Raw genomic sequence first — 26,333 nt, forward strand, 5'->3', positions numbered from 1 at the left:
TCCATTCATTGACGTATGGTCACGACACACTACAGATACGTAGAAAAACTCATAAAGTTTTGTTCAGCTGAAGCCGCACTTCAGTTTTCTGCCGCCAGATCTCTCGAGAGCGCAGTGAGACAAAATGGCGACAGGAGCCGAGAAAGCATATGTCGTGCTTGAAATGCACTCACATCAGTCAGTCATAACAGTGCAACTACACTTCAGGACGAAGTTCAACAAAGATCCACCAACTGCTAACTCCATTCGGCGATTGTATGCGCAGTTTAAAGCTTCTGGATGCCTCTGTAAGCGGAAATCAACGGGTCGGCCTGCAGTGAGCGAAGAAAAGGTTGAACACGTGTATCTGGACATGCTGGAAAATTGGCTCATGCCACAACTGGAGACCGACAGCACCGACTTCATCTTTCAACAGGATGGTGCTCCACCGCACTTTCATCATGATGTTCGGCATTTCTTAAACAGGAGATTGGAAAACCGATGGAGCGGTCGTGGTGGAGATCATGATCAGTAATTCATGTCATGGCCTCCACGCTCTCGCGACTTAACCCCATGCGATTTCTTTCTGTGGGGTTATGTGAAAGATTCAGTGTTTAAACCTCCTCTACCAAGAAACGTGCCAGAACTGCGAGCTCGCATCAACGATGGTTTCGAACTCATTGATGGGGACATGCTGCGCCGAGTGTGGGAGGAACTTGATTATCGGCTTGATGTCTGCCGAATCACTAAAGGGGCATATATCGAACATTTGTGAATGCCTAAAAAAACTTTTTGAGTTTTTGTATCTGTGTGCAAAGCATTGTGAAAATATCTCAAATAATAAAGTTATTGTAGAGCTGTGAAATCCCTTCAATCATTTGTAATAACCCTGTAAAGCAAGCAACTGAAAATGACCCCATTAGCACTGTACTGATTTAATGTCATAGCACGACAGTGAGATAATAAAAGCTTGCTATGTATTACGTTGTGGACACCACTAAAACAAAACTGTTGTGAAATAAAAAATGTGGAACCTTTTTTGCCACTTAATAGCAATACAGAGAACAAGTTCCCAACGTAATAGCCAGTGTATGGTTTGGTCAACAGACTTTTCGAGTTAGTGGAACTATAGTACGAGTTATATACTCATCTGCCTTGACTTATTAGAGCGTCTAATCTAGCTACACATTACGTCGACAATAATTTAGAATCTGGACATTCATGGAATCATTAATCACAGACTTAAACAATGAAATCAGAAGGGTTGCTGGGATACATTTTTACAACAATTAATATCGGTTAGTGGCATGTTCGGGAAAGAATTCTTATCTGGACTGAAACATCGTTGTACAATATTCATTTTTTTGAACTGAAGCATCGCCAATTAATGAGATGCATGTCTTTAGAGAGGCAGTTGTGATGTTGAGCTTGATGATGGAAGCAAAAGAGAAGTAAATACAAGTCCACAGGATTTGACGACCTAGAAAAAGCGTTCGAAAATGTAAAAGGTCGTAAGACGTTCTAAATTCTCAGGAAATTAGATGTACGATCTATGGAAATACAGGTTATAATAATACGTAGAAAAGCCAAAAGAGAAATTAAAATAGATGAACGAAGTGCTCGGACAAGAAGAATGTAAGAAATGAATGTAGTCTTTCACCCCTATGACGGATGTAAGAGATAGTTTCGCTTAATATGAAAGAATATCAATGATACGATTCGCTGCTGACTCTGCTACCCCAGCGAAAGTGAAAAATTGCAAAACCTTTAAAATGGAATGACCAGACTGATGAGCTCACAGTATGTTTGAGAGTAAATCGAAGAAAGACGAACGTAATGAGGAGTAGAAGATACGAGATTAGCGATAAACTTAACATTAAAATTGGGGACTACGACACAGAGGAAGTGAAGGACATCTGCTACCTTTGAAGCAAATTAACACATGCGAAACGAAGCTAGGAGGACGTAAAAACAGGCTAACAAAGGTAAAGATGGCATTCCTGGATTAAAGAAGGCTACTAGCATCAAACGTTGCCCTTAATTTGAGGAATAAATTCCTCAGAATGGACCTTTGCGACGGGATGCAACTAAATCGTGGACTATGAGACTGTGGAAAAAGAATAAACTCGAAACGTTTGAGATGTGTTACTAAAAAGGACGTCGAATATTAGTGAACTGGTATTCTCCGAAGAAAAAACTGCTTAACTTTCGAATTGACAAAGCTGTTGACAGCTGGGCAAGTTCCTTACTTCCTTTTTAACCTTGATCATAGTGCACAATTGGTACGACATCAGTATATTACTCTGAAAATATTCCCTTTTTTAACTAATTTTGACCCATGAATGAACAATAACGCCACCTGACTACTACTGATTAAATATTCCGAAGTAAGCGGAACGTTCATAGAACAACGGTGAACATAAGGAGATCCTGAATATGTGTTTAAGTAATGAGATGTAATGAGCAAGACATTAAACTGATACCCATCAGTCCATTGCTGAACTGGCACTTCCTATGTTTCGTCACAGTCTGAGTTCTGCCGCTGTTAATTAATAAATGTTGAACGTTTGTAGTGAATAGCTTCAGTGATTGCCCAGATTAAATTGTCTACTTTTATATTAATTCCTTCTCTTTTCTGGAAGCAGTTTGCCTGTGATATTTTCTGGAGCTTATGAGGGTCGATGATGAGCCAGGCTAGGTGGTGAGGGTTAGGCCAGTGACTCGCTGTCCAGTCAGGCCCCCCCCCCCCCCCCCTGTGAGTTTTATTCTTCATTCAAAGAGCGGGGGGGGGGGGGTGGAAGGATGAGACTGACAAGTGTGTAGACGGCAGGTGCAATGCCTTAACCTAAGCAGCTGAATGGGTTGAAAATAAATAAATCGCCAGGTCCTGATGGGATTCCAATTCGGTTTTACAGAGAGTACTCTACTACATTGGCTCCTTACTTAGCTCGCATTTATCGCGAATCTCTTGCCCAACGTAAAGTCCCGAGAAACTGGAAAAAAGCGCAGGTGACGCCTGTATATAAGAAGGGTAGAAGGACGGATCCCCAAAATTACAGACCAATATCCTTAACATTGGTTTGTTGCTGGATTCTCGAACATATTCTAAGTTCGAATATAATGAATTTCCTTGAGACAGAGAAGTTGCTGTCCATGCATCAGCGCGACTTTAGAAAGCATCGCTCCTGCGAAACGCAACTCGCCCTTTTTTCACATGATATCTTGCGAACCATGGATGAAGGGTATCAGACGGATGCCATATTCCTTGAATTCCGGAAAGCGTTTGACTCGGTGCCCCACTGCAGGCTCCTAACTAAGGTACGAGCATATGGGATTGGTTCCAAAGTATGTGAGTGGCTCGAAGACTACTTAAGTACGATGTCCTCGATGGTGAGTGTTCATCGGAGGTGAGGGTATCATCTGGAGTGCCCCAGGGAAGTGTGATAGGTCCGCTGTTGTTTTCTATCTACATCAATGTGCGGCTGTTTGCTGATGATGCTATGGTGTACGGGAAGATGTCGTCGTTGAGTGACTGTAGGAAGATACAAGATGACTTGGACAGGATTTGTGATTGGTGTAAAGAATGACAGCTAACTGAATAAATGTAAATTAATGCAGATGAATAGGAAAAAGAATCCTGTAATGTTTGAATACTCAATTAGTAGTGTAGCGCTTGACACATTCACGTCGATTAAATATTTGGGCGTAACATTGCAGAGCGATATGAAGTGGGACAAGCATGTAATGGCAGTTGTGGGGAAGGCGGATAGTGGTCTTCGGTTGATTGGTAGAATTTTGGGAAGATGTGGTTCATCTGTAAAGGAGACCGCTTATAAAACACTAATACGACCTATTCTTGAGTATTGCTCGAGCGTTTGGTATCCCTATCAGCTCGGATTGAGGGAGGACATAGAAGCAATTCAGAAGCGGGCTGCTAGATTTGTTACTGGTAGGTTTGATCATCACGCGAGTGTTACGGAAAAGCTTCAGGAACTCGGGTGGGAGTCTCTGGAGGAAAGGAGACGTTCTTCTCGTGAATCGCTACTGAGGAAATGTAGAGAACCGGCATTTGAGGCTGACTGCAGTATAATTTTACTGCCGCCAACTTATATTTAGCGGAAAGACCACAAAGATAAGATAAGAGAGATAAGGGCTCGTACAGAGCCATATAGGCAGTCATTTTTCCCTCGTTCTGTTGGGGAGTTGAACAGGGAGAGAAGATACTAGTTGTGCTACGAAGTACATTCGGCCACGCACCGTATGGTGGATTGCGGAGTATGTGTGTAAATGTAGATGTAGATGAAGCACCCGGGAGTCGCACTATGGCAGTTCTTCGCACGGTGTGTCCTGCACAATATGGGGTCTACGCCTCCATTTAAAGAACTCTTACAACATACTGTAACGAGCACCTGCACTAGTGTAGGATCTTGGTTTGCTATCCAGTCAACACATATTTCGAAAGAACTTTTTGCCGAGGGCTTGCCTTTATGGAACGCTGTGGAGCCAGAACTCTACCACACAGACAGATCTTTACATTCCACGAGAACTGGAGGCAGCTGCATTGAGTTAAGAAATCTTTCCTGTCCAGTATGAAATTTTGACTCTGCAGAGGAGTGCGCTGATACTCGGGACCTTCGCAAAGGTCCCGAGTTCGAGTCTCGATCCCGCACACAGTTTTAATCTGCCTGTAAGTTTCATAACCTTTCCTGCGTTTGTAAAGCGAGGGGGCCGGCTTTCTGGCGCCACTGTACGCAGCGTGAACACCTTCTTGTCTAAAAAGCTGTACAGGGCTCCCCATTGGTTAATGTTAAAAATTGGAGAGGAGGGAGGTCAAGATACCAGTTTCCCAGAAATTCAGACTTGGAGGCTAACTTGTTGACTGAAGTGATGTTAACAGTATCATTGCCCAGCATTTCGCATAGCCTTTTTCATTTGTGCATGGAGTTTGCGTAGACTGAAAGAGAGAAGTATGTTTGGGGAGAGAACACTTTGCATTTGATTCAGAGGAGAAGACATCGTTTGGAAATCTTGAGGGAGCACTGAAATTATATTTCGCCCACAGATGTAGATTGGCAGCTGACGTGTTGCAGACGGCAGCAGACTACTGCACTCGGAACTCTTCACACTGCTGAAAGCAGGATATGGCGAGAAATTGCAGCTTAAGTTATTAGGGTATTAGACTTACTGGGCACGTTATTGGGATCGAACAGGTTCCGTGAAAGTTATTGTTTTCGCAAGTGAAGGCTCATTCATGACTTGATCAGTGGTGTTATCTGCATGTTGTAATTTTTCATTCTTCTGGTGCAGTCAGGCAATGACTGAACATTCATCACAGATTTGTTTTTTCCGTAACTCATTTGTAAGATCCCAGTTTTGTCCCACTCACCTAAACTATCCAGGGTATGACAGGTTATTTGACTGTTGGATAAGATCTCTCCCATGTTAATAGTTGTCAGATTTAGTGTTCCCTGCATTTTTTTAAAAGATCAAATGACCTTCTCATTGTTTCCTATTAATGTATATGTTCACAGTGAAGTTTATATTTAGTAGGGGTTGATATGGACTAGCGTTCCGTTTCATAGGTGATGCCCCTGTTTATTATCTTCACATGTCTCATGTTTTCTAGGGCCAGGCCTGTCCTCAGTTATCCTTTGCGCTACAGCTTTATTAAAACATATGAGCCCATGGACAGGATTTGGCAATCGCCCAGTATAGCCTATGCAAGTCATTCTGACATACAGAGGGATATGTCAAAAGCTCAGTCGATTACTCATAAGGAAATGGCGATGCCTGCACAGGATTTCGGTTACTTTGGTCATTCCGATCCACGGCTAGAACTCACAGTATAAAATTCAGAATCCTGTGCAGATTCGCTGACTGATCGAGAATTTTGCGTCACAGGCCACTACTCGTTGAGTTGAAATTTTAACGAATGTTAGTTATAACATCGATAAACAGTAGAAATTTGGGAAACTAATTAAGTTGCCTCCACAAGAAATTAATCCATGCACTCCGTTTGTACCGTTGTCTTAGTGTAATATTGGTTTTTATTGGTCTATCTTGATCTTATGAACAGCGTTATCATCGGTGTTGCACTGTTTTCGAGGTGAAATTGCTTCAGAGGTTGTAGAGGTTGCTGATTGATTTCATGTATGAGGTAACGGAATTAGTGGTGTCTTACTAATTTCAATTTTTGTTTACATGCATTAGGTGTGTTGCGCGTATTAAAATTTGAGGGCCTACCAGACAATATATAAGTTGATGTGCGCAAGAGCAATTAATTTAGTTAGAATGAGTATAGTGGAGCGGGATTCCTTAAATTTGGTGAGCCTAGGTAGGGAGGGCAACTTGGAAAGCCAACAGGATATTGATCTGCAGCCTAGTTTTCATCTCAGAGTAGCACTTGCAACCTACGTCCTCAATTATTTGCTGGAGGTACTCCAATATCTGGCCGCCTCTACAGTTTTTGCCCTCTACAGCTCTCTCTAGTACCTTGGAAGTCGCTCCCACGTGTATTAACAGATGTCCTATCATCCTGTTCCTTTCTTATCAGTGTTTTCCACATATTCCTTTCCTCTCTAATTCTGCTCAGAACCTCCTCACTCCTTGCCATATCATTCCACCTGATTTTCAACACAACATCTCAAATGCTTCGATTCTCTTCCGTTCCGGTTTTCCCACAGTCAATGTTTCACTACCATACAACGCTGCACTCCAGACGTACATTCTCAGAAATTTCTAACTCAAATTAAGGCCGATATATGATATTAGTACACTTCTCTCGACCAGTAATGCCCTTTTTGCCATTGCTAGTCTGCTTTTGATGTCCTCCTTGCTCCGTTCGTTATTTTACTGCCTAGGTAGCAGAATTTCTTAACTTCATCTACACTCATGCTCATAAATTAAGGATAATGCTGATACTTGGTAAAACAACACTCTGGTGGGCGATTTGCGGGTTTAAATCACCTCGGGGTATGACCATGCGGTGCATTTGACCTGTGGTCATCGCACGATGGCGCTGGCAGCAGTTCACATACACATAGATCTGTTGGTGCATGTCAGAGTACGGTGCAGCGAGTAAGTGTGCAGACGTTTCCAGACGTACTAATGGTGACTGTGTGTAGAAAATGGTTCAAAGAACACATAATGATGACGTTATGAGTGGTAAAATACTAGGGCGACTGGAAGCTGGTCAAACACAGCAGGTCGTAGCACAGGCACTCTGTGTGCCACAAAGTGTGAGCTCAAGATTATGGGAACGATTCCAGCAGGCAGGAAAGGTGTCCAGGCGCTACAGTACGGGACGTCCACAGTGTACAACACCACAAAAAGACCGATATCTCACCATCAGTGCCCGCAGACGGTCACGGACTACTGCAGGTAGACTTGCTCGGGACCTTACCGCAGACACTGGAACAGTTGTCTCTAGACGCACAGTCTACAGACGACTGAACGGACATGGTTTATTTGCCCGGAGACCTGCAAGGTGCATTCCACTGACCCCAGGTCACAGGAGAGCCCGTAAAGCCTGGTGTCAAGAACACAGTACATCGTCATTGGAACTGTGGTCCCAGGTTATGTTCACGGGCGAGTCCAGGTGTGGTCTGATCAGTGATTCTCGCCGGGATTACATCTGGCGTGAACCAGGAACCAGATACCAACCCCTTAATGTCCTTGAAAGGGACCTGTATGGAGGTCGTGGTTTGATGGTGTGGAGTGGGATTATGATTGATGCACGTACACCCTGCCAAACAGATCGTTATCTAGCGCAACCTCAATTTTCTTTTCCATTCTTCTGTATATTATTCTTGTAAGGAGCTTGGATGCATGAGCTGTTGAGCTGATTGTGCGATAATTCTCGCAATTCTCAGCCCTTGTCGTCTTCGAAATTGTGTGGATTATGCTTTCCGAAAGTCAGATGGTATGTCGTTCGACTCATACTGTCTGCAAACCAACGTGAATAGGCGTATTGTTGCCACTTGCCCCAATGATTTTAAAAATTCTGATGGAATGTTATCTATCCCTTCTGCCTTATTTTACCTTAAGTCCTCCAAAGCTCTTTTCAAATGGTTCAAATGGCTCTGAGCACTATGGGACTTAACTTCTGAGGTCATCAGTCCCCTAACTAACCTAAGGACATCACAAACATCCATGCCCAAGGCAGGATTCGAACCTGCGACCGTAGGGGTCGCGCGGTTCCAGACTGTAGCGCCTAGAACCGCTCGACCACCCCGGCCGGCAAAGCTCTTTTCAGTTCTAATAGTGGTTCCCCTGTCTCTTCTAAATCGAGTCCTGTTTTTTTTCTATAACATCAGAAAAATGTTACCCTCATAGAGCCTTTCAATGTATTCTTTCCACCTATCCACTTTCTACTCTGCATTTAACAGTGGAATTCCCTTTGCACTCTTAATGTTATCACCCTTGCTTTGAATGCCACCGAAGGTTGTTTAGACGTTCCCTATGCTGAATCAGTTCTACCGACAATCATTTATTTTTCGATTTCTTCACTTTGTCTTAGCTTCCCGGCACTTCCTATTTATTTAATTCCTCAGCGACTTGTATTTCTCTGTTCCTGAGTTTCCTGGAACATTTTTGCCTTTCTCCTTTCTTCTTCTTCTTCTTCTTCTTCGTTTCACCCAACTTTGGGGTATGTTGAATCAATCACTTCTGTGTGTTCTGTGCCTTTCTTTTCGCCCAGTACTGTTTCATTCTTTCTGATCTTGCTTTTCTTTCCTCATCAGAGATGACAATGTTCTTTTCTTTCTATTTTGGAGCTGGAATCTCTCTTTTCTGTCTTTGCTTATCATTTTTGCGGTCTTGTCTGTGAGCATTTTTTCTGTGATGTATAGTTCTCTTAAGTCTTTCTCTGTTTGGATAAACCAATTTGGTTTGGATTTTTTATTCCTGAAGTAGTCAAACATTCTTTTTGTAAGTCTATTTGGGTTCATTCTGAGAATGTGCCCATAAAACTCAATTCTTCTTTTCCTCATTGTATCCGAAAGTTTTTCTGTGGTTTTGTAGAGTGTTTCATTTTTGGTATGAATTAGTTTGTCGTTATGAAATTTGGGGCCTAAAATTTTTCTCAATATTTTTCTTTCTTTGATCTCTAGCCTTTCAATTGGGCCATGGTTAGTGATAGATAATGTCTCAGCTGCATATAGTGCTTCTGGTTTAATGACAGTGTTGTAATGTTTTATTTTTGAATTCCATGAGAGGGACTTTTTATTATAAGTATTTTTAGTAAGCTGAAAGGCTAGTTCAACTTTGTTTCTTCTTAATTCTATTGCTTTTTTCTCAAGGGCGTTCCAGCTAATCCATTCACCAAGATATTTGAATTCTTTAACAATTTCGATCTTTTGGTCTCTTACTTTAAGATATTTCATTGGCTTTTTTATATTTGTGATTATTTTGGTTTTTTCAAAAGAAATTTTAAGGCCTATTTTCTCTGCTTGTTTCTGTAATTCGAGGATCTGTTCTTTGGCTTCTTCCCATGTTTCAGCTAGTAGGGCCATATCATCTGCAAATGCTAGGCAATTAACCTTGATGCCTTTGTTTTTTGTTCCTAGTCGGATTCCACTATTGATTTTCTTGTTCCATTCTCTTACTATTTTTTCTAGGGCACAGTTAAATAACAATGGAGAGAGTCCATCACCTTGTCGTACTCCAGTTTTTATCTCAAATAGGTCTGAGAGTTCTCCCATAAATTTAATTTTGGAGTATGTGTTGGTGATGGTTTCTCTAATTAGGTTTGTAGTTTTATTGTCTAGGTTCAATTCTTTTAATATGGAGATTAGAGATTCCCTGTCTATGGAGTCGTACGCCTTTTGAAAGTCAATGAATGTGATGACATACGCTTTTGCTCTCGATTTTTGGTAGGCCATAAGATTTTTGAGGTTTAGAATTTGTTCTGGGCAGGATCTTCCCTTTCTGAAGCCTGCCTGGTATTCTCCAAGTTGACAATCTAGCTGGGGTTCTGCTCTGTTCAAAAGGACTTTAGACAGTATTTTGTATGTTACGTCAAGGAGCGAAATCCCTCTGTAATTGTTGGGGTCTGTTCTGGATCCCCTCTTATGAATTGGGTGAATGAGGGCCATCTTCCATTCATCCGGAATTCTTTCTGTTTTCCATATTTCTTCAAATATGTTTTGGAGAGATTCTATGGCATTTCTATTGACATTTTTCCACAGTTCAGCTGTAATTTGGTTCTCTCCCGAAGCCTTATAGTTTTTGAGATTCAAAATGATTGATTGTAGTTCCTCGACGGTGGGTGGTTCTGAGTTAGGACTTGTTGAAGTTGAGTTGCTGAAATCCATTTTTTCAATTGGTTCTTTACAGTTGAGAAGGTTTCTGAAATATTCCCTCAAAATTTTGCAATTATCCCTGTTGTTGTGTGCAATATTACCATTTTTATCTTGTAATTGGAGTGTCGGTGGGCTGTACTTGGTTATTTTTTGTTTAAAAGTTCTGTAAAAGCTCCTAGTCTTGTTTTTGTTGAAGTCTTCGTTGATCTGCAAAAGGAGTTGATCTTCTTGTGCTTTTTTAATTCTTTTGAGGTTTTTACTCACTAGTTTTCTTACACTCAGGAAATTTTGCCTATTATATTCATTTTTCTGAGATTGCATCTGTTGCCATGCTTTCTTTCTTTGCTCAATAAGTTTGTCACATTCCTCTGTCCACCATGCGTGTTTTTTGATTTTGGTTATAGGTGCTATTTGTTCAGCTTTGGTTAGTAGGCTTTCCTTCATTTGATCCCAATTTTGGTTCCTTATATCTTGAGTTGCGAGGGGAAACTCCTTCGAATTCATTATCTTTTCTGGATCGTATCTTCTGCTTTTGGGTTTACTGTTTCTATCTTTCCTTTTGGGGATAATTTTGAGTTTTATTTTAGAAAGATAGTGATCAGAATCCAAGTTTGCTCCTCTGAGTACTTTGACATTTTGTATTTCTGTATGGTGTTTCCATTTTATCGCCACATGATCAAGTTGAAATTCACCCAAGTGTGGGTTTGGTGAGGTCCATGTCTTCTGTTTTCTGGGTAGTCTCTTAAAGGCTGTGGATTTCAGGATCAAGCCATGCGCTTGGCAGAGTTCTACTAATCTGACTCCATTTTGGTTAGTTCTATTGTGCGCTGGGTAGTTTCCAACAATATTTTTGTATTTCTTCTCTTTTCCTACTTGAGCATTGAAGTCCCCCGTAAGTATGATGTTGTGTTTGTCTGGGATCTTTTGCACCGCGTCATCTAGTTGTTCCCAAAAGCGTTCCACCTTTTCCTTATTTTTCCTATTGTCTTCATTTATGGGGGCATGTGCATTCACAATTGTGTATACTCTATTAGCAGATTTAAAAGTGAGTGTGGAGAGTCTTTCCGATTGTAATTGAAAGCTGATAATGGAGTCTAAAATACTTTTATCTATTATAAAGCCCGTTCCGAGGTGGGGTGTGTTTTTCATTATTCTTTTGCCTACCTTTCCTTTGTATATTCTGAAACCTCCGGAATCAAAATTGTTTTCATCTATGTATCGAGTCTCTTGTAGTGATGTTATGAGTATTCTATGATGTTTGAGGGTATCTGTAAGATGTTTTAATTTTCCTGTTTTTAAAAGAGAGTTTACATTGAAAGTAGCTATGTAACTTGTTTTTTTACATTTCAGTTTGCTTGATGTCTTATCATGTCCCGATTCATCTCTGTGCAATGCTGCAGACTCCCCAGAATCCGATAGTCTGCTTGCGCACCTTGGTGCGGTGGATTGTCCACCTAGGGTAATTTGTTTCACATTACACTCTTCCATGATTGATAGTATTATATAAGGGGTGACTCTTCGAGCCACAAATTTACAACCACGGTTGTTAGCCCTGGAGGTTTTTCCCAGCCGCCCCTAACCTGGGGAACAGACGCTGACCAAAGACCGCCCAATGTGAGACAGTCGCCTTTGGATTTCTGGTCCTGTGTTGGTCCACGGGTGGTATTTTATTTCCCACCTACCCTACATATCTGTAGAGCTTTCCCCTATCCGCCACCTGGGGATGCGCCCAGTAGGGGAACAGGTTCCCCCTTGGGGTTTCTCCTTTCATTGATCAATTGAAGTATTTCTTCTGTTACCAATGGTTTCTTTGTTGTTACCTTCTTTGTACCTATGTTTTCCTTCCCAGCTTCTGTGATCGCCCTTTTTAGAGAAGTCCATTCCTCTTTAACTGTACTGCCTGCTGAGCTATTCCTTATTGCTGTATCTATAGCCTTAGAGAACTTTAACCGTATCGCTTTATTCCTTAATACTTCCGTATCCCACTTTTTTGCGTATTGAGTTTCCCTGACTAATGTCTAAAACTTCAGATTACTCTTTATCACTACTATATTGCGACCTGAGTCAATGTCTGCTCCTGGGTACGCCTTACAATCCAGTATCTGATTTCGGATTCTATCTGACAATGATGTAATCTGACTGAAATCTTCCCGTATCACTCGGCCTTTTCCAAGTATACCTCCTCCTCTTGTGAGTCTTGACCCGAAAGTCGCGGTCCAGCAGTAGCGTTCTCGCTTCCCGAACACGGGGTCCCGGGTTCGATTCCCGGCGGGGTCAGAGATTTTCACCTGCCCCGAGATGACTGGGTGTTGCTGTGTCGTCTTCATCAGCATCATTCATCCCCTTTACGGTCGGAGAAAGGCAATGGCAAACCACCTCCACTATGATCTTGCCTAGTGCGGGTCTCCTGCATCGTCCCCTACACTCTGTCAAAGAGTGTGGGATTTCATCATCATCATTGTGAGTCTTGAACAGAATATTCGCTATTTCCAGCTGAAACTTGTTACAGAACTCGATTAGTCTTTCTCCTCTCTCATTCCTTGTCCCAACCCATATTCTCCTTTAACATTCTCTTCTACTCCTTCCCCTACAACTGCATTCCAGTCTCCCACACCTATTAGATTTTCATCTCCCTTTACGTACTGTATTACCCTTTCAATATCCTTGTATACTTTCTCTATCTTTTCATCCTCAGATTGCGACGTCGGCTTGTGTACCTGAACTATCGTTGTCGGTGTGGGTTTTCTGTCGATTCTGATAAGAACTCTATCATTGAACTGTTCACAGTAACACACTCTCTGTCCTACTTTCCTATTCATAACGAATCCTACTCCCGTTATACCATTTTCTGCCGCTGTTGATATTAACCTATACTCATCTAACCAGAAGTCCTTGTCTTCTTTCCAATTCACTTCACTGACCCCCTACTATATCTAGATTGAGTCTTTGCATTTCCCTTTGCAGATTTTCTAGCTTCCCTACCACGTTCAAGCTTCTTACATTCCGCGCCCCTACTCATAAGTTATTCAATTTTTTTCTCATGGTCACCTCCCCTTTGGCAGTCCCCTCTGATTGGCGGACTATTCCGCAATGGAGAGATCTTCATCACACTTTTCCAGTTATGGGACACATGTCATGTGAATACACGTAATGCGTCTTTAACATAGTGGTTTCCATTGCTTTCTGCATTCTCATGGCGTTGATCATTTCTGATTTTTCCGTCTTAAGGGGCAGTTTCCCACCTCTAGGACAAGAAAGTGCCCTGAACCTCTGTCCGCTCCTCTGCCCTTTTTGACAAGGCCATTGGCAGAATGAGGATGACTTCTTATGCCTGATGTCTTCTGCCGACAATGCTTATAATAAATCAAAATTTAAGCAGTGGAAGGTTAATTTGTAATTATATCATATGAACAATTTTTTTGTCATTGTCATCCGACATCAAATTTGAAATTAGAAAAATCAGTAATTCTGCATTCAAGCTTAGTGGGTCGCAATGATAAAAGTCGAATACCAGATAAAGAATCGCTTCTGGATATCTGATGATGGATAAATTTCGCAACGCGTCATATGAACACTAAATTCATTCCTTGCCTTGTGTTTGACTGTTACTATTGCGACACAGTCTGCCTCAAATGGTTCAACTGGCTCTGAGCACTATGGGACTCAACTGCTGTGGTCATCAGTCCCCTAGAACTGAGAACTACTTAAACCTAACTAACCTAAGGACATCACACACACCCATGCCCGAGGCAGGATTCGAACCTGCGACCGTAGCAGCAGCGCAGCTCCGGATTGGAGCGCCTAGAACCGCACGGCCACCGCGGCCGGCCAGTCAGCCTCAATGAAGATCTATTGATTATTACATTAATAATACTATTATAAAATAATAATAATATTAATAATGGTCATCCACCGTTGCTGTGTGCGACAACCTTATATCCGAGCCATCCCTCGAAGAGAAGAAAATTTCTTACTGTCAATACGTATAGTGAAATCAAACAGTAAAACTTGAAACATTTGTGGATAATAATCATACGTGAAGATAGCAAATTTTCTTGATTGATTACTGGTTTCGGCTAATTGACGAGCCATCCTCAAATCAATCTAAAATGTTGTTCAGTGTGTGACTATCGTAACACATAGTGGTATTCTTAGAGTTCAGACGCACTAAAATGTAAAGTCGTAGTCGGTTATGTAAACCGGCAAAGTTAAGCACTAATCAAATATTGTTAAAGTGCCCGTATTGTCACACATGTGTACAAACGATCGGCAGAAATGAAAACTGCATCGCCCATGAGTGGATATAAATAAAATATCATTTCTGATATTCATAACTGTAACAAGAAAGTGTGTATGAGAGAGCTGTCGTTTGTACACATGGTTGGTAATATGGGCACTGTAACAATATTTGATTAGTGATTAATATTGTCAGTTTACATAACCAACTACGATTTTTCATTTGAGGTCAGCTTAGCTCTAAGAATACGACTGTGTGTAATGGGTGTCACTCACTGAACAACAATTTAGATTGATCTGGGGATGGCTCATTAATGAGCTGAAACTGGTAATCAATCACGAAAATTTGCGATCTTGACGTAGGAGTTTTATCCACACAGATTGCGTATCTCCCCACCGACAATGTCAAAGAATGAGAGTAAACTTTACTTTATCTTTAGTAACCACAGTAAATGCAAAGCAAATCTTGTTGTCGTCTATTTGCTTACACAAACATGTGGCAGTCACCACTGAGTGATAATACGACGTAATACTCACTAGTATGTGGTCACTAGATCAATTTCTCTTGTTTTTCCTTTTTGCTGAGTGCAAGAACATTGTTTCATGAAAAATACTAGTTGACTGAAATAACTTGATCAAAGTATACAGATACGGGAAAACTTAATTTTTGTTCTCTTCTGGAAAGTTGTTCCTAAGCCTGTATCTGGTATAAACAAAAACACTATTTTAGTTAAGTAACTTAATCCAGAGATCCTGATATTGGAAAATACTAATTTTTTGTTAGGTAAAACAAAAGTCACTTCCTCTGAATTCTATTTATGTCACACACATCAGTTCTCTAAGGTGAAAGAGGTAATATTATTTGGTTAATTCAGCCCAGGGTAAATTAAAAAAGCATATAATTTGTAATAATACTTTATCGAACACAGACTATTACTATGAAGTCAACCAAGACTGCCTGGGATGAGACAACTTTGGCGTAAGTCAGACTACGGCCCACTCTGCCGCTCTTATGTATATGTAGCAGGTCCTGGTTTGGATGTGATGGAATGGATTTCGTGCCCGCCTTTCCACCCTCTGGAGATAAACTATGACAACTGTGTTTTTCTGTGTTGAGGTGAAAAGGCCACAAGGTCGCTATGATTTTTCGTTTGGTGCACATCACATCAGATGTTGCTACAAATGAAATTTAGGTAGGATATTGAATTTTTCTTTAGACTCGGGAGGAAGTCTCCATTTGTCTTCAGTGTCGACGAAATGGAAGTTATGTAGCACGTTCACTTCTGACCGCATGCGCGCGATAGTGAAATATTCTAAGCTTCCTCATATTTCCTAAACCGCTCGAGGTATCGATACGAGATTTTGGCAACGATACCACGAAAAGAATGTAGTAATTCCTATTCCAAAGAAAGTAAGTGGTGACAGGTGTGAGAGTCACCGAACCATCAGTTTAACAAGTCACGGCTGAAAAATACTAACACGAATTCTTTACAGACGAATGGAAAAGCTGTAGAAGCCGACCTCGGGGAAGACTAGGTTTGATTCTGTAGAAATGTAGAAACACGCGAGGCAATACTGACCCTACGACTTGTCACAGAAGTTAGATTAAGGAAAGGCAAACCTACGTTTATAGCATTTGTAGAGTTAGAGAAAGCTTTTGACAATGTTGACTGGATACTCTCTTTCAAATTCTGAAGGTGGTAGGGGTAAAATACAGGGAGCGAAAGGATATTTACAATTTGAACAGAAACTAGAAGGCAGTTGTAAGAGTCGAGGGGCATGAAAGGCAAGCAGTGGTTGAGAAGGGAGTGAGACAGGGTTGAAGCCTATCCCCGATGTTATTCAATCTGTACATTAAACAAGCAGTAAAGGAAACCAAAGAAAAGTTTGGAGTAGGAGTTAAAATGCAGAGAGAAAAAATAAAAACCTTGAGGTTTGCCGATGACATAGTAATTCTGTCAGAGACAGCAAATGACTTGGAAGAACAGATGAACGGAATGGTCATTGTCTTGAAAGGAGGATATAAGATGAACATCAACAAAAGCAAAACAAGGATAACGGAATGTAGTCGAATTAAATCGGGTCATGCTGAGGGAATTAGATTAGGAAATGAGTCACTTACAGTAGTTGACGAGTTTCCTATTTGGGGAGCAAAATAACTGATGATGGTCGAAGTAGAGAGGGTATAAAATGTAGTCGTTGCTGAAAGTATTTGTATGGAGTGTAACCATGTATTTAAGTGAAACATGGACGATAAACAGTTTAGACAAGAAGAGAATAGAAGCTTTTGAAATGTGGTGCTACAGAAGAATGCTGAAGATTAGATGGGTAGATCACATAACTAATGAGGAAGTATTGAATAGGATTGGGGAGAAGAGAAGTTTGTGGCACAGCTTGACAAGAAGAAGGCACCGGTTGGTAGGACATGTTCTGAGGCATCAAGGGATCACCCATTTAGTTCTGGAGGGAAGCGTGGAGGGTAAAAATCGTAGAGGGAAACCAAGGATGAATAAACTAAACAGATTCAGAGTCTGGGTCGGGCACACAGTTTTAATCTGCCAGGAAGTTTCATATCAGCGCACACTCCGCTGCAGAGTGAAAATCTCATTCTCAGAAGGATTTAGGTTGCAGTAGTTACTTAGAGATGAAGAGGTTTGCACGGGATAAAGTAGCATGGAGAGCTGCATCAAACAAGTATTTCGACTGAAGACCACAACAACATCACGCAAAGAGAAGGGTATTTTGTTACATGGTTAATATACGTCCTTATCTACTGAGATATAGCAGATGCTATGGTTTTTATTTTATTTTTCCAATCCAGTATTGTTCTTGACCTGAGAAACATGATAATAATTCACAGCAAATAGTGTACCTTTCTGTGTTCCTGTCCCCATTCAGAGTGAAATGTTGATCATCTTCACCTTAACTGTCTTTTGATGTGTTAAAAATAGGTTATATATATATATATATATATATATATATATATATATATATATATATATATATAAAACAATCTGTTGTAAAATTATGATTAGTCTAAAGAGATTCATAAAGTAATGACTATCACGTTTTTGTAACCTTGTTATCCACAGATACACATGTACCGAATCTGTTATTTCTAGTAGAACAACGCTGCATTTTTGCTGCAGAGAATCGGAGAAGGAGTGACCCAATAAAACTCTTTGGTAACTCCAAAGCTGTGAAAACACTGACGATGTACAGCACCTTGCCAACTATTCGTCAAAGTTACTATCAGTGATGAATTAAAATATATTCGTGCTAAGAAGATTCACTCCCTCGCTCTGTACAGGGATAGGAAGGGTAAGTTGTAAATTGCTGTTTGCTGCACTTTTCATACATCGAACATAAATGATGCGTAGAAAGGAAATCCCTTGGTAAGTTTCAGTCCTAGCTGTTCATTATTAAAGATACACTAGGCTACAGGATTCCCCTGAAATTACAGCAGAATTGGCGATTTATTTTTATGTGATTTGTTAAACTTTTTTACTTCAGAGAAGTGTTAGCAGGGACGAATATTGAGTAATGCAATCTTATTGTCAGTTTGAATTTTGCTTCTTTTTGCTAAAACACAGCATAAATTGCAGAAACTCACCATGCAATAGTTATTGCAACCGAATGTTGAAACAGTGTGTCTTTCTAAACAAGCAATAGGCAACCAGGGAGGTCAGTACCTTACAGAAAACCTCATTGAGCCAGTTTGCTTAACATAAGAGAAAAAAATTTCGCGTTTATTTTCATACTATCAAATTCTCTTTTAACTAGCCATCAACGACTTTTTAAAAGTTACAGTACTGGGCTTAAAAAAAATAAAATTAAATTAAACCGTAGTTTCGGCTATATCGTCGTAGATAAGGAAGTTCCATATATTAACCAGATGGCAAAAAACTCTCCTCGTTGGGTGCTATCATTTGCTAAAAGTTCCTTTCGATATCTCGAACGGTTTAGGAGATACGATGTACGTTATGATTATTTCATTCTCGCGAGCATGCCGTTGGAAGTGAACGTTCTACATCAATTCCATTTTCTGAAGACAGAGATCTCCTGCCAGGTCTAAAGAAAACTTCAATAGCTTCGCTAAATTTCGTTGCCAGCTGTCGCACGAAAAGCAAAAACATAGCGAACTCTATTTTTCATTGCAAACTTTTCGGATTTAGTCCAGTATCGTACTTAGATGCGAATATCACGTTAAGAATGATCATTATCGAAATTTTTGGCACTTCGTCATGAAGCTGACAAACCTATAATAAACGTGAAAATTACACTTTTTTAATGATTAGTTTCTCTAAAATCGTGCGAGAAAGACAACAGAGCTAACGGTTCAAGGTTGTTGTTCTACCCGTAATGGTACTGCTGCACCTTGGCTCACAGGCAGACCAACGTTCTCTGTGTGCGCCAGTGGGCGCGTATAGCTGCGCTGTACAACGCGCCGAGTCAGCATACGGACAACCGGCTTCCGTTCTCTCCTTATAATTAGTGCGCTTCGCAGCCGGCTGATGAGACTGGTGTAGTATTTTGTCAGAATGAATAATCTCTAAATGTAGAAACAGAAAGAAACCGGTAGACTGTGCTGACTCACAGCACCGTCCAGCGCAGCTATACGCACCGGAAGCCCAACTCACACGGAGTCAGGTTCTTACAAGGGAACCTCCCTATCGCAGCGAACCTCCCTATCGCACCCTCCTCAGATTTAGTTATAAGTTGGCACAGTGGATAGGCCTTGAAAAACTGAACACAGATCAATCGAGAAAACAGGAAGAAGTCGTGTGGAACTGTGAAAAAAATAAGGAAACTATACAAGCTGAGTAGTCCATGCGCAAGATAGGCAACACAAGGAGAGTGTAAGCTCAGGAGCGCCGTGGTCCCGTGGTTAGCGTGAGGAGCTGCGGAACGAGAAGTCCTTGGTTCAAGTCTTCCCTCGAGCGGCAAGTTTAATATTTTATTTTCAGACAATTATTATCTGTCCGTCCGTTCGTCCGATGCGAGGTAACTGCGCCGTAGTATGGGGACGCTACACCTAAACAAACATCGAAACACACGACGTCAGTCGACTACAGCGCACGGAAGAGAGAGTATTCCTGCTAACGAGGCTCCCTGGCTGGCAGTTGACTGTTCGCTACTTTGGACGAGAGTGCATTAAATACGTGAGATGTGTTCCGTGGGCAATATGAATGTAGCAAATATAGTTCGCGACTTCAATAACAGGGTCAATGAATATTTTCCGAACTGTAAGGAATCGGAAAGTTCCTTAAGGGATCGAACGATTGTCGATCATTCGTTGATAAACAGTACGTGTGGTGATGACGATACATTGCTGATTGCTGCGGGGCTGTATGTACCAGATGATAAGATTGTTGACGATCCGTACGAAGAACACGAAGGGGAAATACTGCGACTTCAATTTGATGGTATTTCTTTGGGTGATCGTGCGTCAATTATCAAAGTTCAGGCACTCACACATAATCAACTTCGCTCTCCAAAATTCCAGGACATGTTCAGATTTGCTTGGACATATGCAGGATTTGACGGTCTACACACGGAAAAATTTGAAAACATTAAAAACATATGTTTTGACAGAGAACAGGGAAAACCGTGTGACTGTGAAACTGTTGCATTCATTTGTTGCAGTTTATGTGACAAACTCTTATGTTTTCATCACTTTTTTGGGAGTGATTATCACATAAACAAGAAAACCTAAATCGGGCAAGGTAGAAGAATCTTTTTACCATTCGCCAAGTGTACAAGTAAGGTCGGTCGACAACATATTCCTGTCATGTGACGCACATGCCGTCACCAGTGTTGTATAGAATATATCAGACGTGTTTTCCTGTTAAGAAATCGGTTGACCTATGACCTTGCGGTCAAATGTTTTCGGTTCCCATTGGAGAGGCACGTCCTTTCATCTACTAATCGCACGGTTCTGCGGTGAAGTCGTAAAACACAGATACTAAACTTATTACAGTGAACAGAGACGTCGATGAACGAACGGACAGAAAGTAAACTTTTCACTCGTGGGAAGACTTGAACCAAGGACTGCTGGTTCTGCAGCTGCTAACGCTAACCACGGGCGCTCCTAAGCTTACAATGTCCTCCAATCTTGCACATGGACTACTCAGTTTGTATATTTTGCTTATTTTTTTCAAAGTTCCACACGACTTCTTCCTGTTTTCTCGATTGATCTGTCTTCAGTTTTTCAAGGCCTATCCACTGTGCCAACTTATAATTAAGTCTGAGTGGGGTGCGATGGGAATACAGTCTCTCTACCGGTACCCAGGTGGGGGGTGACGGCTACCTCGCATGCTCACCGCACCTCTCACGTTGTGTATGATTCAGCGCCGAAGCTAGCCATATGGCTCGGCTCCTTGAAAGGTAGGACCCGTGCGCCAGCCGAACTGCAGTCTTTCTCAAACCATTGTAAATAAACTATTAGGCAAAAAAAATTGATTCTCTCATCTCTTATAGCTTCATTCAACAGCTTCATGATGAACTGCCTATCACTTCGTTTATGGTCATACTTTTTGTGATTTTTAGCAGCAAGTAAACTACTACAATAATTTTGGAAAGTTTGCAGCGAAAAATTTAGGTTTTGAATTTGCGTTTGGTGCATGTTACGTCGTAAGTTGCTGCGTATGAAATGTAGCTGCAATATTGATTTTTCATTTAAACTTTGAAGGATATTGCTACCTATTACCAACCTCGAGAGAGAATGGATCGTATATAAGGTGCTTCGTCCCGAACTCGCGTGCCAGTGAAAAAGCCAGAATGAAATATTCACAAAACTCCTCATAACTCGTAAACGCTTTTAGTTATCGAAACAATATTTCGGAAAATGATAGTAGCCAAAGAGGAGAGATTTCAGCATTTGAATAAGATGCGAAACTTCCAGATATACTGCAATATTCAACCGTCTACAGATTTTTTCATTGAAATGATGAATTTTAAGCAGCATGCATGAAAATTAATGTGGGTTTGGAACAACATATGTGAGGAAGTTTCACTTTAATTTTAAGCCGATAATGAGCATTTTCAAAAAATGTTAGCATGTCTTCCCAACGGTTGTTGTTTTATGATTCTGTCGCAATGTCATCTGCTTATGACTATTAACGAAATGATATGCGGTTTATCAAGAAGCTGATGAGTGAAGCTATAAGATGCGTGAGATAAAATTTTTGAAGCTAATGGTTTCTTTACGATCGTTTGAGAAATATAGAAGGTCGACCGGAAGGAGACGTTCTGTTATAGTCTGTAGGGTTAACACGTTGTCTCAGAGTTGTAGGCTGTGACGTCAGTCGCCAAACAGGACTCCTGATTGGCCAGTGCAGGTAGTATGTAGTGAACACGACTAGGCGTCACAAGAAAAATAACAGCGGACCTACGAGTATCACGGGAAACATGCACAGCCGGCCAGCAGAGAGCCATCGCATGAGCTGGCAAGTGAGATAACAACGAATCTTACTCCGTGTGGGACGGGCTTAAGGGCGCACACGGTTGCCTGCTATTCAAGCTGCAGCTGTGCCATTACGGTCAGAACGAAAAGCTTGCACCGTTAGTTCTGTAGCCTCTCTCACACGATTTTACAGAATCGGTTAATCCAAAAGACTTGATTTTGAAGTGTCTATCATCTCGTTGTCATACTATTGTGATATTTTCATTTAATTCGGAACAGTTTGTAATGAAAATTATGTTTTGTGTCTGGTGCATATTACACCATTTGCTCCAGCAAATGAAATTTAGCTAAGATATTGAATTTTTCTTTGGACTAGGGTGGTGTTCTCTATCTGTCTCCAGTCTCGAGAAAATGGAACTTATGTAGCACATACATTTCCGGCCACACGCGCTCGGGAATGAAATATTCATAACATACTCATATCTCCTAAACTGTTCGAGATATCAATACGACATTATGGAAAGTGATACCACGCAAACGGGATAGTATTTTGTTATATGAGTAACGCGTGGAACTACGGCGATATAGCAGAAGCTACGGTTTTTATTCTATTTTTTTCAGTTCAGTACTGTAATTCTTGTAACAGTCTTCGGAGCTACTGAGAAAGGATTTTGCTAGTATGAATATTTCTTATCTTGTGTTTCAGCAAACCGATACGTTGACGTTTTCCATAAGGTACTTGTTTAATAAGACATTCCGTTTTAAGATTCTGTCGCAATAGTTATTGCAAGGTGAGTTTGTGCAATTTATTCTGTGTTTTGGCAAAAAAGCAAAATTAAACCTGTCAACAAGAGAAATGTAACTGATGAAGCTCCTTCATATGAGAAGTGGTTAACAATTCAGACAAAAATAAATTGCCAATTCTGTTTCAGGTTTGGAGTAATCCTGTAAAACGCCGTATGTTTAATAGTGAACAACTGGAATGGAAACTTACCAAAGGATTCTAGAATGAGATTTTTCACTCTGCAGCGGAGTGTACGCTGATATGAAACTTCCTGGCAGATTAAACCGTGTGCTGGACCGAGACTCGAAGTCAGGGCCTTTACCTTTCGCTGGCAAGTAATGAAACAATGCAATTTTTAAGGGTTATGGAACAACATTTTCTACGGGTTTTTGCAACATGAGTGAAAAAATTGCATGTTTATTTTCATATCGACGATATACTTCTTGGAACGCTATTGACCTGATTTGTTCTCATTTCATCATTTAATGAACCACAGTTTTATGAGGTTTAAGGTGCAGAAACAAAATTATTTGCTATGTTTCCGTGCCACCTGTTTGTTACTAAAAATACACTGGGCTACAACATTATTCTGAAATTGCAATAAAGGACGATTCATTATGCACTGACTTGTTAACCTTGTCTCTTTCTGATATAATAATTCAGATGAAAATAAATCGCCAATTCTGTTGCAATTGCTGGGAAGTCCTATAACACAGTGTATCATTAATAATGAGCGGCTGGGACTGAAACTTACCAGAGGATTTTCTTTCTACATTTCAGTTACGTTTGATATATGAAAAAGTACAACAAATATCTGTAATCTATCCGTCCCTATTCATGTACGGAGCTTAGAAGTGAATCTTCTTACGATAAATATTTTGTAATTCATTAGTATATTCTCTTTGACGAATACTTTGTAAGGTTCTGCAAGTCGTCAATGAATTCACGGATTCAGAGTTATGAAAGGGTTTTATTTGGTCAGTCCCACTCTACAACTGAAATACAGTTTGCCGTGTTAGAAATAACTAATTGCCCTTGTATCTGTGGATAAAAATGTTACAAAAACACGATAGCCATTACTTTATGAACGGCTTGAGACTACTGATTAAGGATAAAATAGATTATAACTGTACACAATCTCTCCAACACATTAAAAGATAATTATGGTAGAGAAGTTCAACACTACACTCTTAATGGGGATGGGAACAGAAACATGCTACACTATCCGCTGCGAATTATTTTCATATTTCTCAGATGAACAACAGGGAGAAAATCCTTTGGTAAGTTTCCATCCCAGTTGTTCACTATTAAACATACGGCGGAATCACAGGATTCCGCCAAAACTGCTACAGAATTAGCGATTTCTTTTTGTCTGATTTGTTAACCATTTCTCATATCAAGAAGCTTCATCACATATGACTAAGGGTTACAGTTATCCCGCTGACAGGTTTAATTTAGCTTTTTGCCAAAGCACAGTGTAAGTTGCACAAAGTTACCTTCCTGTAGCTATTGCGACAGAGACTTAGAACAGAATGTGTTATTAAACAAACAATAGGCGACCAGGGTGGCTAATACCCTACAGAAAAACTCATTGTGTCACTTTTCTGTAATATAATATAAGAAATTTTGCGTTTATATTCATACTAGCAAGATCTCTTTTCAATAGCTATCGAAGACTTAAAAAAATTACAGTACCGAATTGAAAAAATAAAATAAAAACCGTAGCTTCTGCTATATCGCCGTAGATAAGAAAGTTACATATGTTAACGTTATAACAAATTACTCTCCTGTTTGCGTGGTATCACTTTCCAAAATGTTGTATTGATATCTCAAATGGTTTAGAAGATATGAGTATCTTATGAATATTTCATTCGAGAGCGCATGTGTTCGGACATGTATGTACTACGTAAGTTCCATTTTCTCGAGACTGGAGACACATAGAGACCTCATCCCAAGACGAAAGAAAAATTCAATATATTAACTAAATTTCATTTGCACCAAGATATGGCCTAACATATACCAAACAAAAAACATGGGGACCCATATTTTTCATTGCAATTTTTTTCGATTTTCGTGCAGCGTCTTACTCCAACGAGAATATCACAGTTACATGTGTTCGGAAATGTATGTACTACGTAAGTTCCATTTTCTCCAGACTGGAGACACATAGAGACCTCATCCCAAGACGAAAGAAAAATTCAATATATTAACTAAATTTCATTTGCACCAAGGTATGGCCTAACATATACCAAACAAAAAACATGGGGACCCATATTTTTCATTGCAATTTTTTTCGATTTTCGTGCAGCGTCTTACTCCAACGAGAATATCACAGTATGACCATTATTGAAATTTTGGGCATGAAGATGATATATGAAGCTATAAGTAACTTGAATTCTGTTACCGACTGGTTTCTGTAAAGTTGCAAGGCAGGCGATCCGATTGTACCAGAGCAGCGCATCGCCAGCCGGCGCGCCGAAAGCAGACAAAGAATGTCTTTTTTTATTCCGGCTGGGCGGCAGGCGCGGTTCACCGCCTATAGGCGTACTGCCCGCTGCCAATGTGTGCTTCCTCATTAGAAAGCAAGGGTGTATTTTCCGCTCCGGCTCAAGCCGCCTCACGCTGTTCCTCATTGCGCAGGTAGCCTGCATGCTTTCTGTGTGCATCCTAACGTCTGACAGCTGGTTTCTAGCAATGTCACCACATCTTTCTGCTGATGAAGTTTTGGTGTTACCTGCTTCAGATTTACATTGCTTCCTCAGATTCACATTAATGTGATCCAGCAAAACGTGGAACGGTAATACTTCATGCAATGGAATGCTTACCTGCACGACCTCAATTGGGTTTAGGTCTCTCTGTAATTGGTATATTGAGCAAGCAATAAAGGAAACAAAAGAAAAAGTCGGAGTAGGTATTAAAATCCACGGAGAAGAAATAAAAACTTTAAGGTTCGCCGATGACATTGTAATTCTGTCAGAGACAGCAAAGGACTTGGAAGAGCAGATGAACGGAATGGGCAGTGTCTTGAAAGGAGGCTGTAAGATGAACAGCAACAAAAGCAAAGCGAGGATAATGGAATGTAGTCGAGTTAACTGGGGTGAAGCTGAGGGAATTACATTAGGGAATGAGACACTTAAAGTAGTAAAGGAGTTTTGCTATTTGGGGAGCAAAATAACTGATGATGATCGAACTAGAGAGGATATAAAATGTAGACTAGCAATGGCAAGGAAAGTGTTTCTGAAGAAGAGAAATTTCTTAACACCGAGTACAGATTTAAGTGTCAGGAAGTCGTTTCTGAGAGTATTTGTATGGAGTGTAGCCATGTATGGAAGTGAAACATGGACGATAAATATTTCGGGCAAGAAGAGAATACAGTGAAGTCTCGAAAGTTCGAGGTGAACGGGACCGGAACCACCTCGAACTATCGAAAATTCGGACTATCGAAATTTAAATGGGAAAAAGAAATATTATGATATTGTAAGTAATGCAGGTCAAACTATGAACTTTATTAAAATAAAAGTATTTACACTTGCATTTGCATTGGCAGAATAACAATGATTATTTATTTAGACAAGTAATAGTGAAGTGTCTTTTTTTTGGCGAAGCTGCAACGTTTCCTCGCGGCAAT

General features: G+C 40.5%; 1 protein-coding gene across 1 annotated transcript in view; it reads right to left on the reverse strand.

Moving 5' to 3' along the window:
• Positions 1-26,333, reverse strand: part of LOC124712235 (uncharacterized PE-PGRS family protein PE_PGRS20-like) — a gene marked incomplete at its 3' end in the record, with an annotated part of 62,785 nt that overhangs the window by 25,973 nt on the left and 10,479 nt on the right. The gene's annotated exons all lie outside the window — the stretch shown is intronic.

This window comes from Schistocerca piceifrons, chromosome 8 (assembly GCF_021461385.2).
Source record: "Schistocerca piceifrons isolate TAMUIC-IGC-003096 chromosome 8, iqSchPice1.1, whole genome shotgun sequence".
NCBI lineage: Eukaryota > Metazoa > Arthropoda > Insecta > Orthoptera > Acrididae > Schistocerca > Schistocerca piceifrons.